Source organism: Podarcis filfolensis (assembly GCF_964270895.1).
Source record: "Podarcis filfolensis genome assembly, chromosome: 11".
NCBI lineage: Eukaryota > Metazoa > Chordata > Lepidosauria > Squamata > Lacertidae > Podarcis > Podarcis filfolensis.
This window is the reverse complement of record NC_139613.1, coordinates 26,416,250-26,426,619: the sequence shown is the minus strand read 5'-3', so window position 1 is coordinate 26,426,619 and position 10,370 is coordinate 26,416,250. Positions and strand designations below refer to the sequence as shown.

The following is a 10,370-nucleotide window of genomic DNA, read 5'->3' as shown; positions in this document are numbered from 1 at the left end:
GAGGGCAAAGCCCTGACTCCAGCTACAAAAGCTGAGGTTGTCGACCGGACTCAACCTCGGGTGGTTTTTTTTGGGGGGGGCAGGTGTTGGGGGGTAAGTTGTTGCTGTTGGGTTGTTATATCTTTATTTTAGATCTTCTTGTGATTTTTGAGGAAATTGTTGGGTTGTGTATTTTTAAATGTTTTGTTTTATAACTACTTCTGTTATGTTGTCGTTGTGTATATATATATATTTTTAAGGTCTTAAGCTTCCTTGAGCATGGTTTTTGAACTGTGGAAATGTGCCATACAAAGAAAATTATGTATGTATGTATGTATGTATGTATGTATGTATAAAAACCCTAAATATCTCATGACCTGATTACCTGAAGAAGCACCTCCTCCCATACTGTCATGCCTGAACAGTGAGATCAGCTGGAGAAGCCCTTCTGGCAATACCATCTTTGAATGAGATCAGAGGGGCCTTCTCAGCAGTGGCTTTCTGGCTTAGGAACACCCTCCTCCCTGAGGTTAGGCTGGCATCAACTTTATCCATCTTTCGGTGCCAGCTGAATGCCTTTCTTTTCTGCCAGGCACGTGAAGCCTATGCTGAGACAGGTGTGAGAGATGCTGACGGTTTCATCTTCTGACTATGCTTTGCTTGTCTTGCTGTGTTGTTGCTACCCAACTCTGAGAAATGTTGTAGAAATAAAGTAAATATAGAAATGCAAGGGCAAAGATGCTCTTGGGGAAGAGCTAAAGCTCCAGGATAAAGCATCTACCTTGCAAGCAGAAGGTCCCTGGTTCAATCCTGGGCAGAACTGTTAGGTCGTGGGTGAACATATCAGACGACACAGCGATTCTTCAAACAGCTCTTGCTTATTCACAGGCCAGAACAGAACTGAACTGAAGGGTTCAGCCAGCCTGCTTATATAGAGCTCCCCTACAACGCAACTGTAACACTTTCTGTAACTATCCAATCACCGAACATCACTTTCAATTCCTTATTTGCATATGTGGACCTGAGTGAAAATTATCTACAGTATCCCCCTCCTGGCCCAGGGTGAGAACTTCAGTACATAACAAGAACCACTGCCAGTCAGTGCCGAAAGCAGCAGGCTAGATAGAGCAATGGTCTGACTCCATATAATGGGATTTGCTCTGTAAGTCAAAAACCACACAAAAACAATAAAGTTTTGCTTCTGCAGCTTCCAGCTCACACAGAAATATTACTACACAGAAAGTATTATTACTTTCTGGTGACTTCAGAGGGCTTTATCTGTGTTACTCATCCATACTCTTGTAACGTCTCTGGGCTTTTATGTGGGGCTGCCCTGGTTGACTATTTGGAGACAGCAACACAGAATATCAATGGGCCTTCCTGCGCAGGACCATGGGACACCAGCTCTTAAGGAGAGTGTGTGTGTGTTTGTGTGTGTGTGTGTGTGTGTGTGTGTGTGTGTTACATCAAAGTGTTCCCCTCCCGAGGCATGCCAATGGGCTGAGATAATGGCTTGAGATATCAGGAAGTGAATTTGTTCTTAGACCAAAAATACAAATAAGAAGTCAAAATACATTCTCCTGCAGAAGGGAAATGGCAACTGATCAGGTCTGGGGATTATGGCTGGCTAGCATCTGGGGAGTGAATGGCTCATAACTAGGGCTCCAATTGCATCGTCAAATAGTTGGAGAAAAACTGTTATGAAAGCCAGAGGAACACGCTAGATTGCTAGAGCTGTCCTAGTTAAAACTGGAGGGAAGTATCCAATATCTTTTTGGGGTAAGCCATGAACCAACTGCAAGGATATACTGCATATTTCAGTCCTTGGATCAACAAAGGAAGCCTGCCAAGCATCAGATTATATATTCCACAGCTGAAGTGTTTGTATAACTTTTCAGTGGCTACCATTTAAAGAAAGAAAACGATGGGTCTTTAAAAAAAAAAAAGAAGGAAAAAAAGAACACATATTCCCCGAACTTGACATGTTCATAATGTACCGCCAGCAATCATTTTGTACTTGGAAGGCAAAGTTACTGCTATCTTCTCTGAGCCCCAAGTGCATGCAAACAAGTACAGACTAGCGCTTTTGTGTTGTATAATCCAGGCATTTCATCACATTCATTTTGGCTGGTCTGCAATCAAGTTTCTTTTTTCATTTAACTCTCCAAGTACAGAGGAATAGTTTCAGAATGTGAAGCACAGGCTCTGTAGTTCTCTCTGCGAAATATGAAACATCTAAATAAACAGGAGCATCATTGAGAGGTTTGGAGTGGCTGCTGTACAATTCAATATACAACTGATTCCCCTTGCCAAAGGAGAGAACAGATATAAGTTCATCATATGGGTTATAGTGTTCATTTTTAAAAAAATCTAGCAGGTAATGAACAAATAAAATCCTACTCAACACCAGAAAAGGAAACTATCACAGCCCACACTGTAAAGTTTGGGGCACTGAACTGGAGGAGGGGGAGAAGTTGGGCAGAGCTTGCTTACGTATCCAGACACGAGCCCCTCTCTCAAGGACTTAGAAGCTCCATATGCATTACAAACCCCTCCCCTCAAGAGAAACTACTTGAGGCAAATTCACCATGTCTCAAGAGCATGACTGGCAGACTAAGGTATATCTGTGGCAGCGATCCTATATGCAATAATGGCATACCTTCAAACACATTGGGGCAAAAAAAAAAACCTGGGATGCCATATTTTGGGGCTAGACTCCCACATGAGTCATGAGAGACTGCGGCCCCCCCAAAAGTGCTTTTTTCAGGGTGGGATTGCAGCTCTCACGTGGAAAAAATGGGGTGTCCCAGTTTTCTCGGGACATATGAGGGGTATGCAATAGAAACATAAGTAAGTAATTGAAAATAAGTAGATAAGTAAGTAATTGAAAAGTAAATGGGCAGACTGCCACATTAGCTGCACAGTGGTGAGACAGTAAACAAAGGGCTTCCAGGTACTCCAATTCCCATCAGTACTTGCCAGCAAGGCTCATGATCAAGGATGATGGAAGCTGGAATGATGGAAGCTGCAGTGGCGTAGCGTGGGGGGTGCAGGGGGGGCCGGCCGCACCGGGCGCAACATCTGGGGGTTAGGGCAAATCCACGGGTTAGGGGGCGCAAATCCACAGGTTAGGGGGCGCAAATTACTTGCCTTGCCCCGGGTGCTGACAACCCACGCTACGCCACTGGGAAGCTGTCCAACAACATTTGGAAGGATTGAAATATTCCACCCCTGCTGTAGAAACTTATGCAAGAACGGTAACATTCTGGCTGCAGACACCATTTTGCTCTGGATATCAAAGAGGTGAATAGGCTATGTGATTTGCTTTTACCTTTGAAACTGGCTATCTTGAATTTCAGTGTCACACAGGGGTGCTGTACACTGTTCAAGAAGGCTTCCACCATGTCAGGAAACGAAAGAACTGTGCTTAAAATGTGATGCTTTTATCTAGCCAGTAACAGTAATTATAGAAAGCATATGGAAGCAATTTCCCATTCCCAATTGTACTATTAATTAGTCTAACCTTTCTCGTTATTGGCCTTTACACTGCCTTATTGTGTGTTAATGTGAAATATCCCCTTCCCTGAGCTGTAAAGTTCACTGAAAGTATGTTATATATGGTAGTAACTATGCCTCCCTGAAGCTTTCATATTCACAGACTATAAACTGAATGCCCCCTTTGCTACCCTCCTCTTGCTTTATGCATTATGGAAAAAACCTAAATCAATGGACGCTCCAACACCTTTTTCCAATGTTGTTTGCAAACTGGAGAATTGCCTTGCAGTGTTCAGCAGAAAGCACAAGGCAGCAGAAAGTACAAAGCATTTTATAGACGAAGCTTTGAAATTCAGACAGTTTTTTCGATTTCTGATACAGAAATCAAGCAGCCCTCCCATTAGCAGTGTGGGAAACAATGGGAAGAGAGTGAGAAGGACCTCAACGAGTGAACGCATAATGGATTCTAAATTGCCAATGAGAGGGGCACAAACCTAAACTTTTGAATACTCACTTCTGAAACTCAGGTTCTGTTACCATCATTAACGGGAACGTCCCATTTTAAAAGCAGAACTGTGATTAACACATACCAATAGCAGAAGGCTGCATGGATCTATATGGAAGAATAAAACACACTACAATTTAGGTGTGCAATAATCATTCTAAGTATGTGCATCAAATGAGGACTTAACACAGAGAACAGTGGTTAGTCCTTCAAAGCTAAGAGAAAGCACCTGTGTATCTAAGTCTGTACGGCTCTTCCCACCTACGAAATGTTCACAGGAAAACAATGCAGAGAAGGGTGTTCTACTTTTCAAAGGCAATCCTCTATTTGAAGGGCTGCCCGAAGAAAAGTCTTCTGCTTGATAGGGGTGTGCAGTGACCACAAGTTTTGGTTCAGACTTCAGGACAGTGCTTCGGGAAACAGGTAGAGATGCGGGAGAAAGTCAATTCTGGTCACGTTGAAAGGAAAACCTACCTAATTCGTAGTTTTTGAAACAAGATGCAAACAGAAATATAGCCATCCTTGAAAATTCACAATCTCCAAATCTTGAAATGCAGTTCGTCAGCCAAGTAACGCATATAAAAATGCAGATATTGGTGTAAAGTGTGCATATAAATGCATATATCTGTGAAAACAAAATGTAGAAATGTATTACATTAGAGAATATTGCTTGCCAAAATAGATAGTAGACCGTGTCAAGGAGGGGGTGGCTTTCCCAAGGCATCCTTCCAAGCTACTAATCAATCACACATAGGTGCATGCAAAAAAAGGATTTATTAGAATAATTTCACACTAAAGTGATGAATTTTCAAGAAGATCTTTTAAAAAGAGAGAGAGAGATTTGCAAATTGCTGCAGAATTGTGGACTGCTGAAATTAAGATTCGGAAAATGAGAAACCTAGCAAGCCAAAATCAACATATTAGTCATATTTGTTAGCTGCCCAATTTTGGCTCAGAGTCCATCCATTCTCCTGTTCTTGAGTGTCATCCAATTAAACACACAAATCTCTTCCTAGACAAACAATACTCTCCCTCTGCCTCCGCCAGGAAAAAATGGTTTATTAGTGCCTTAGAATACTGTAAATAACTAGTTCCGGGTTTTAGCTGCTATCGGCTTGAAACTTAAGGATTACCATTTTCCCCTCAAGCTCCACCAGCTCCCCTCCCTCTGTTTTCTTTTACACCCATTATCCTTCAGCTAGACCACATTCTCCACAAATCACTTCAGGTTAAGAGTTTATGCTGCCCCACAACCTCTGCTCCTCAACACCCCACCCCCCAAAGAAGTTTTGTTATATGGTATGTATAATTTTCAACTGTTATTTCGGCTTTTTTATGTATATTCAGCAAACCCGGTTTTAAAGCATAAATAAAATTTAGATCCTAAGAACAAGCCCTCTTGGACAGGGCTTGCAGGCTGTCGGTTAATTAGCTTCAAGGGAGATATTTCCTTCCTCTGAATGTTCTTCTGGAATGAAGTTATTACCTAAACAAACTCTAAGGTTTCAGGCCTCTGAGAAAGGAATATTGCTCCTATCCATCTATTCTGTCATTTCTTAACTCATAAAAGAAATTCCGGTATTGACCGCTCCCCGCTTAAAACGGGGGGCGCCCTTTGCGTGGACGCGCGCAGCCCTAGATCTGGAGCGGCCCCATCAGCATAGGCTTGGCTTTGCCTTCCCTCAGGTGGGATACCTGGAGGTCTCCGCCTACCTCAGTCAGTTGTCCAATCCCACCTGGGGGAAGCGTTGCCAAGGAGACCAGGCCAGGTAGGGGAGGGATTACCTGCCCACACAATAGAGGGAGGATCTTACCTGGGAATCCTCACTTGGCTCCAGAGCTTCTCCCACCCTACCCACCCTCAGTTAATGTCTTCTTTTGCAGGTTAACTTTTCTTCATAGGTTTTGCAGGTTAACTTATCTTCACAGGTATGCGGGCGCTGCTATGTCAAGGTCACTGTTAAAGGGCCGGAAAGGAATTTCCCTGCATTGGCAGGTTTTGCCTTTCCCGTAGCAAAACCTCACAACTTTGGCGGTATCAGGCCTTGGGCGGAATCCTTTAGTCCAACTTCCTCTTTGCGGCGGCGATACCAGGGTTCCCTGTTAAAGGGGTTTCTGAAGGGAGGCTTTGACCGTACGCTGAAAGGTCGTCATTGCTCTCCCCTGCGGCGGCGGCGTAACGGGGGCGGCTATCTCTGCTTGAACATATGTTCTCCAGAGCCGGCCCATCCCCCACACACACACACGCTGGATAACCCTGAAGCTCCCTAGGTCCCCGGCTGGGGACTAGGGAGGGAGAACGCCCAATGCCTGAGCCAAGGTCTACCCACATTTGAAATTTAATAAAGTTGTGGCCAATTTAATCCCATAGCACGTTGTCTTGAGTCGTTATTCCACATGACGGGGCGGGGGACCGCTCGGGATCTGGGGACTCCGCCTGTCCACGCAATTACTGTTTTCAAAGCCCCAAAACTCAAGTGCATGTCCTGTTTTCCTTGTGACTTTCCTCAACCTGGTGCCCTCCAGATAAAGGTTAGACTGCAGCCTCTGGAGGGCATCAGATTGGGGAAAGGGGCTTTAGGTTGTACAGAAACACCTGCAGGCAAATTCAGACAGGAGAAAAACTGGAATTTACGCAGGCTAGTTCTTTTAAGCAGCAAGTTGTTGCAGGGGTAAGCCGTTCCCTGTTGTGTCCTGTTTGTTGGAGGCTAGCTCATGCTAGGAGCAAAACTTTGGACTAGATGTGTTTGTACATCCTTAGAAAATGGATTACATACAGAGGGGCTATCCTGCTTTGTTTTCATAATAGTCCTGTGAGGAAGGTTGAGAGGTGAAGAGAACTGCAAGCAGCAGCCTACGCCCTGGTTCTTTTTACTTCAGTGATATGCAGTCAGTGGACATGGGATACTAAGCTAGTCTCCTAAATGTTGTGATGATCCAACGGGCCCAAGAGCCCTCCAGCCACCTTTCCAAAGCTTTCCTGGCTTTGGGAATGAGGCAGGAGGTCTCCAGCACCCTGTCAGAGACCTTCCCAAAGCCCAGGAAGCTTCTACCCAGCTTAGGAAGGGAGGCTCAATGTTCACACATGCAACATTGCCGCCGCCTCACCAATTGCCCTCGCTAGCTCTGGTTCCCTACGAAAAATTTCACCACACACCTGCACCCACAACAGCACTGATTTGGCTGGAGGTCCTTAGAGGTTGCTTGCAGTATCTTTGCAAGGTTAGTGAGCTGGCTTGGGTGCACTTTTTATGTTGCAGTTGGAAGGTTCTGCCCAAAGGCACCTTCAGCCCTGCAAACCATGGACAACATCCATCTATAGCAACATGGTTTGAGGCCTGGCTTCCTGAAGAAACACCAACTTCCACAGCAACTTGCCTGTAGACTTGGCTCTTCAGAGGTCCTTCTCCAAATGATTCTCAGGTGAAGATGGCCTCTGTGGCACCCCAGCAGGTTAACGCCTAGTTAATGTATTTTCTCCATTTTTTTCCCACCTGAAAGAGTTTTTCATGGATGTGGGTGCCTTTACTATCCTACTGTTCCATTGATTTAGCTGGGTGGTTTGTTTGTTTTGTATTTTTATTCCATTGCTTTGGTAAACTGCCCTGATAATTGCCTGTGGCATAAAAGGGTGGCATAAAAATCTGGTGGAGGCATTGACTGATAGACAAATAAACCTCTGTCCATCTGAGTTCAAGTAAAGAGTTCAAGCAGCTCATCAACTCTCACTTCACAAAGAACCACAGGTATCCCTGTCTCTTTCTTTTCATCTCAGGGGAAGGCCCAGGTGGGAGAAAATCAGGATGCCTCATGAAATTAGTTGTTTCCATTTACAAACCAGCAATAACAACTCTCATCTCAGTCAAAAACAGGTGTGTGTGTTATCAGATGGATGCCCGCCCCTTGCCTTGGGATCCACAGGGTCCCATTCATTTCAAAGTCATAATTGTACAGATTGGCAGCCTCCTCTGAATTGCATGTGGAGTTTATTTCATGGCAGGAAGTGAGGGATGGGGGAGAAATGAAATTCAGCTAACACTAAAAGCCCAGTTTACCTAATCTGCACTGAAAAATGTTTGGGGGGGGGAATGTAAACATTAGGAGCACTTTGCACTAAAATGCTGAGATGTTTTTTTCTGAGAACTTTTAAGAAGAAAATTGCAAACTGATGTGAAAATGTGGAGAACCGAACTTAAGGCTGGAAAAATGAGAAACTGAGAGAAACCAGAATTGACAGATTCACCCAACCCTACAGGGAGTACCAGGTGTACACCAGAGTTCCTGCATCCTGATTAGTTTTCTGCATTGGGCGGGATTTTTTCATTGCTTAATTGCAATTTAGCCGAGATTTAAATAATGTCTCTTGTAGATATTAAAGACCTCTGCTAATGATACACACGGAGATGTTAATCCTTGCCATCGCGGCTGTTAATACGCAATTACTTTCAAAGTCACTGTGTGGGTTTCTTGGCACCATGTAGCTGCAAGGCCTTGAAGCCAAGAAAGAAAGAAAGAAAGAAAGAAAGAAAGAAAGAAAGAAAGAAAGAAAGGCAGGAAGGGGGGGAAGTTGCTTGCAGCTCTTTGCAGCTCTGAGGATCGCAGTGCCTCTTGCTAGAAACATGTGCTTTGCTCTCTCTCATTGCCTTGTGAAGTTAGCCCCAAATATTTGTGTGGGAGAAGGTCAAAAGTGTCGGTGACACGCTTTCCACTCTGTCTTTCCTTTTGCAGAAGCTGTGATGCTGAACCCAACAAAAAGAACGCACAGTGCCAGGCAGACATGGGCAACGCTGACCTGCCCCTTTCGTGGCTGATTAATGTGGCTTGATTTGCTCTCTGACACGGGCAGATTCCTGGGCAACAGGTGACTTGTATTACATTCTGTTGAATTTTTAACACGATGTGCTCCAACTGCAGCTTAATGGTGGGCGAGTAATCTTTTCTTTAGATACTCAAAATGCATTTCGTTCACAGAGCCCTGATAGGATTAGAGGAGGCATTAGAGTAATTAAGGTCAGGGGGACTGCCATTTACTAAATCCCTAAGCCCAACTCTTTACTCCAATATTATTCTGGAATATTGCAGGTCAAAGGGTCAACTGCTATAGTCTCTTGCCTTCTGTCTGGCCGTAACATATGGGTACATTTTCATGCAGACAATGCCAAACTTACAATAAGCCGGGCTTTTGTGGGTGCCTGCCTTGCAAATGAAATGCAAACTAATAACTGTCGGCAGAGCCTCTCAGCAATTGCACCTGCACATTATGACCCATCTGGCAAAACATCTGAAGAATATTGCTTTCACGATATCAAGGTGTGGATCTATGCACAACTTAATTTCAAATGAGCTCATCCAAGATACAATCAAAACTTGATTTCAGCAATGAAAAAAATATTCAGATTTCCCAAAACGTTTGGCTCACCAATCAGTTCATGAATTACAGAATTGCGATGACTTGCTTATTTTATTTAAAATTATAGACCACTGCTTGTTGTAAAAATAACACAATTCACAAAATAAAATCAACAAAATAACAAACAAACAAATATCAGTGCCAAGGAATGCCTGCATGATCAGCTAAGTTTTCACTGGCCAGAAGAATGCCAGTGCTATAGGTATCCCTTAAGCCTGGGTGATGTATTGATACATTGTCCAGCACCGGTTTGAGGGCCAGAACACAATGGTGCCATCACCCAGCGGCATATCACAGGTGGGGTTTGCCTGCCTTACCTTCCTTTTCCAATGCCTCCTTCCTCCCTACACCAGGTGCTGGCAGTGGCGGGAGCGGGGGGCAGTTTCAGCCCAGCGCCCAATGGTGCCCCTTCCTTTTCAACTTTGTGACGTATCACTATATTGCTTCCTTTGTTGTAGTGTGATAAAAGTAACTCTTACCAATGTTCAGTTGGGGTACAAATGCATGTAGACTAGAGGGGAGTGGCTGATACTTCCTCTTTTACCACTTGCTTAAACATCTGAAGAGAAGAGAAGAGGGTTGATGGACCCTCATCTCATGCTCTAATAAATGTGTATAGATCAGGGGCAGAGCTTCTACCACAAACCTCCTCCCCACAATCCAAACAGTGGGAGGGCCTGTCTGCAACAGATTTCTGCTTTCTGCAACAGACTTTATGAAATTGCACTACCTGGCCATTTACAAAGGCGGCCTTCTGGTGGGATCCGTAGGAGATGATTGCATTGCTTGTCATGAGTCTTCCCTGTCTGCGTTAGGTCATGGTTTCCTACAGAATCAGACTTCATCTATTTATTTAGATCCCTAGGCTACTCTATCCTTCAGGCTCGATCAGGGTGCAATTTAAAAATATAAGACATGGTAAAAATATATAGCACGTATCATTAAATATATATATGAAAACATACAATTAAAATAACCTCA

The 10,370-nt window shown here is 44.0% G+C and overlaps 1 long non-coding RNA gene across 1 annotated transcript; it reads left to right on the top strand.

Moving 5' to 3' along the window:
• The first annotated feature begins 5,095 nt into the window (after positions 1-5,095).
• On the top strand, positions 5,096-8,892 carry LOC310744738. Its single transcript, XR_014539721.1, has 2 exons — positions 5,096-5,278; positions 8,708-8,892. It is a non-coding gene; the product is annotated as an uncharacterized lncRNA (long non-coding RNA).
• The last annotated feature ends 1,478 nt before the right edge of the window (positions 8,893-10,370 follow it).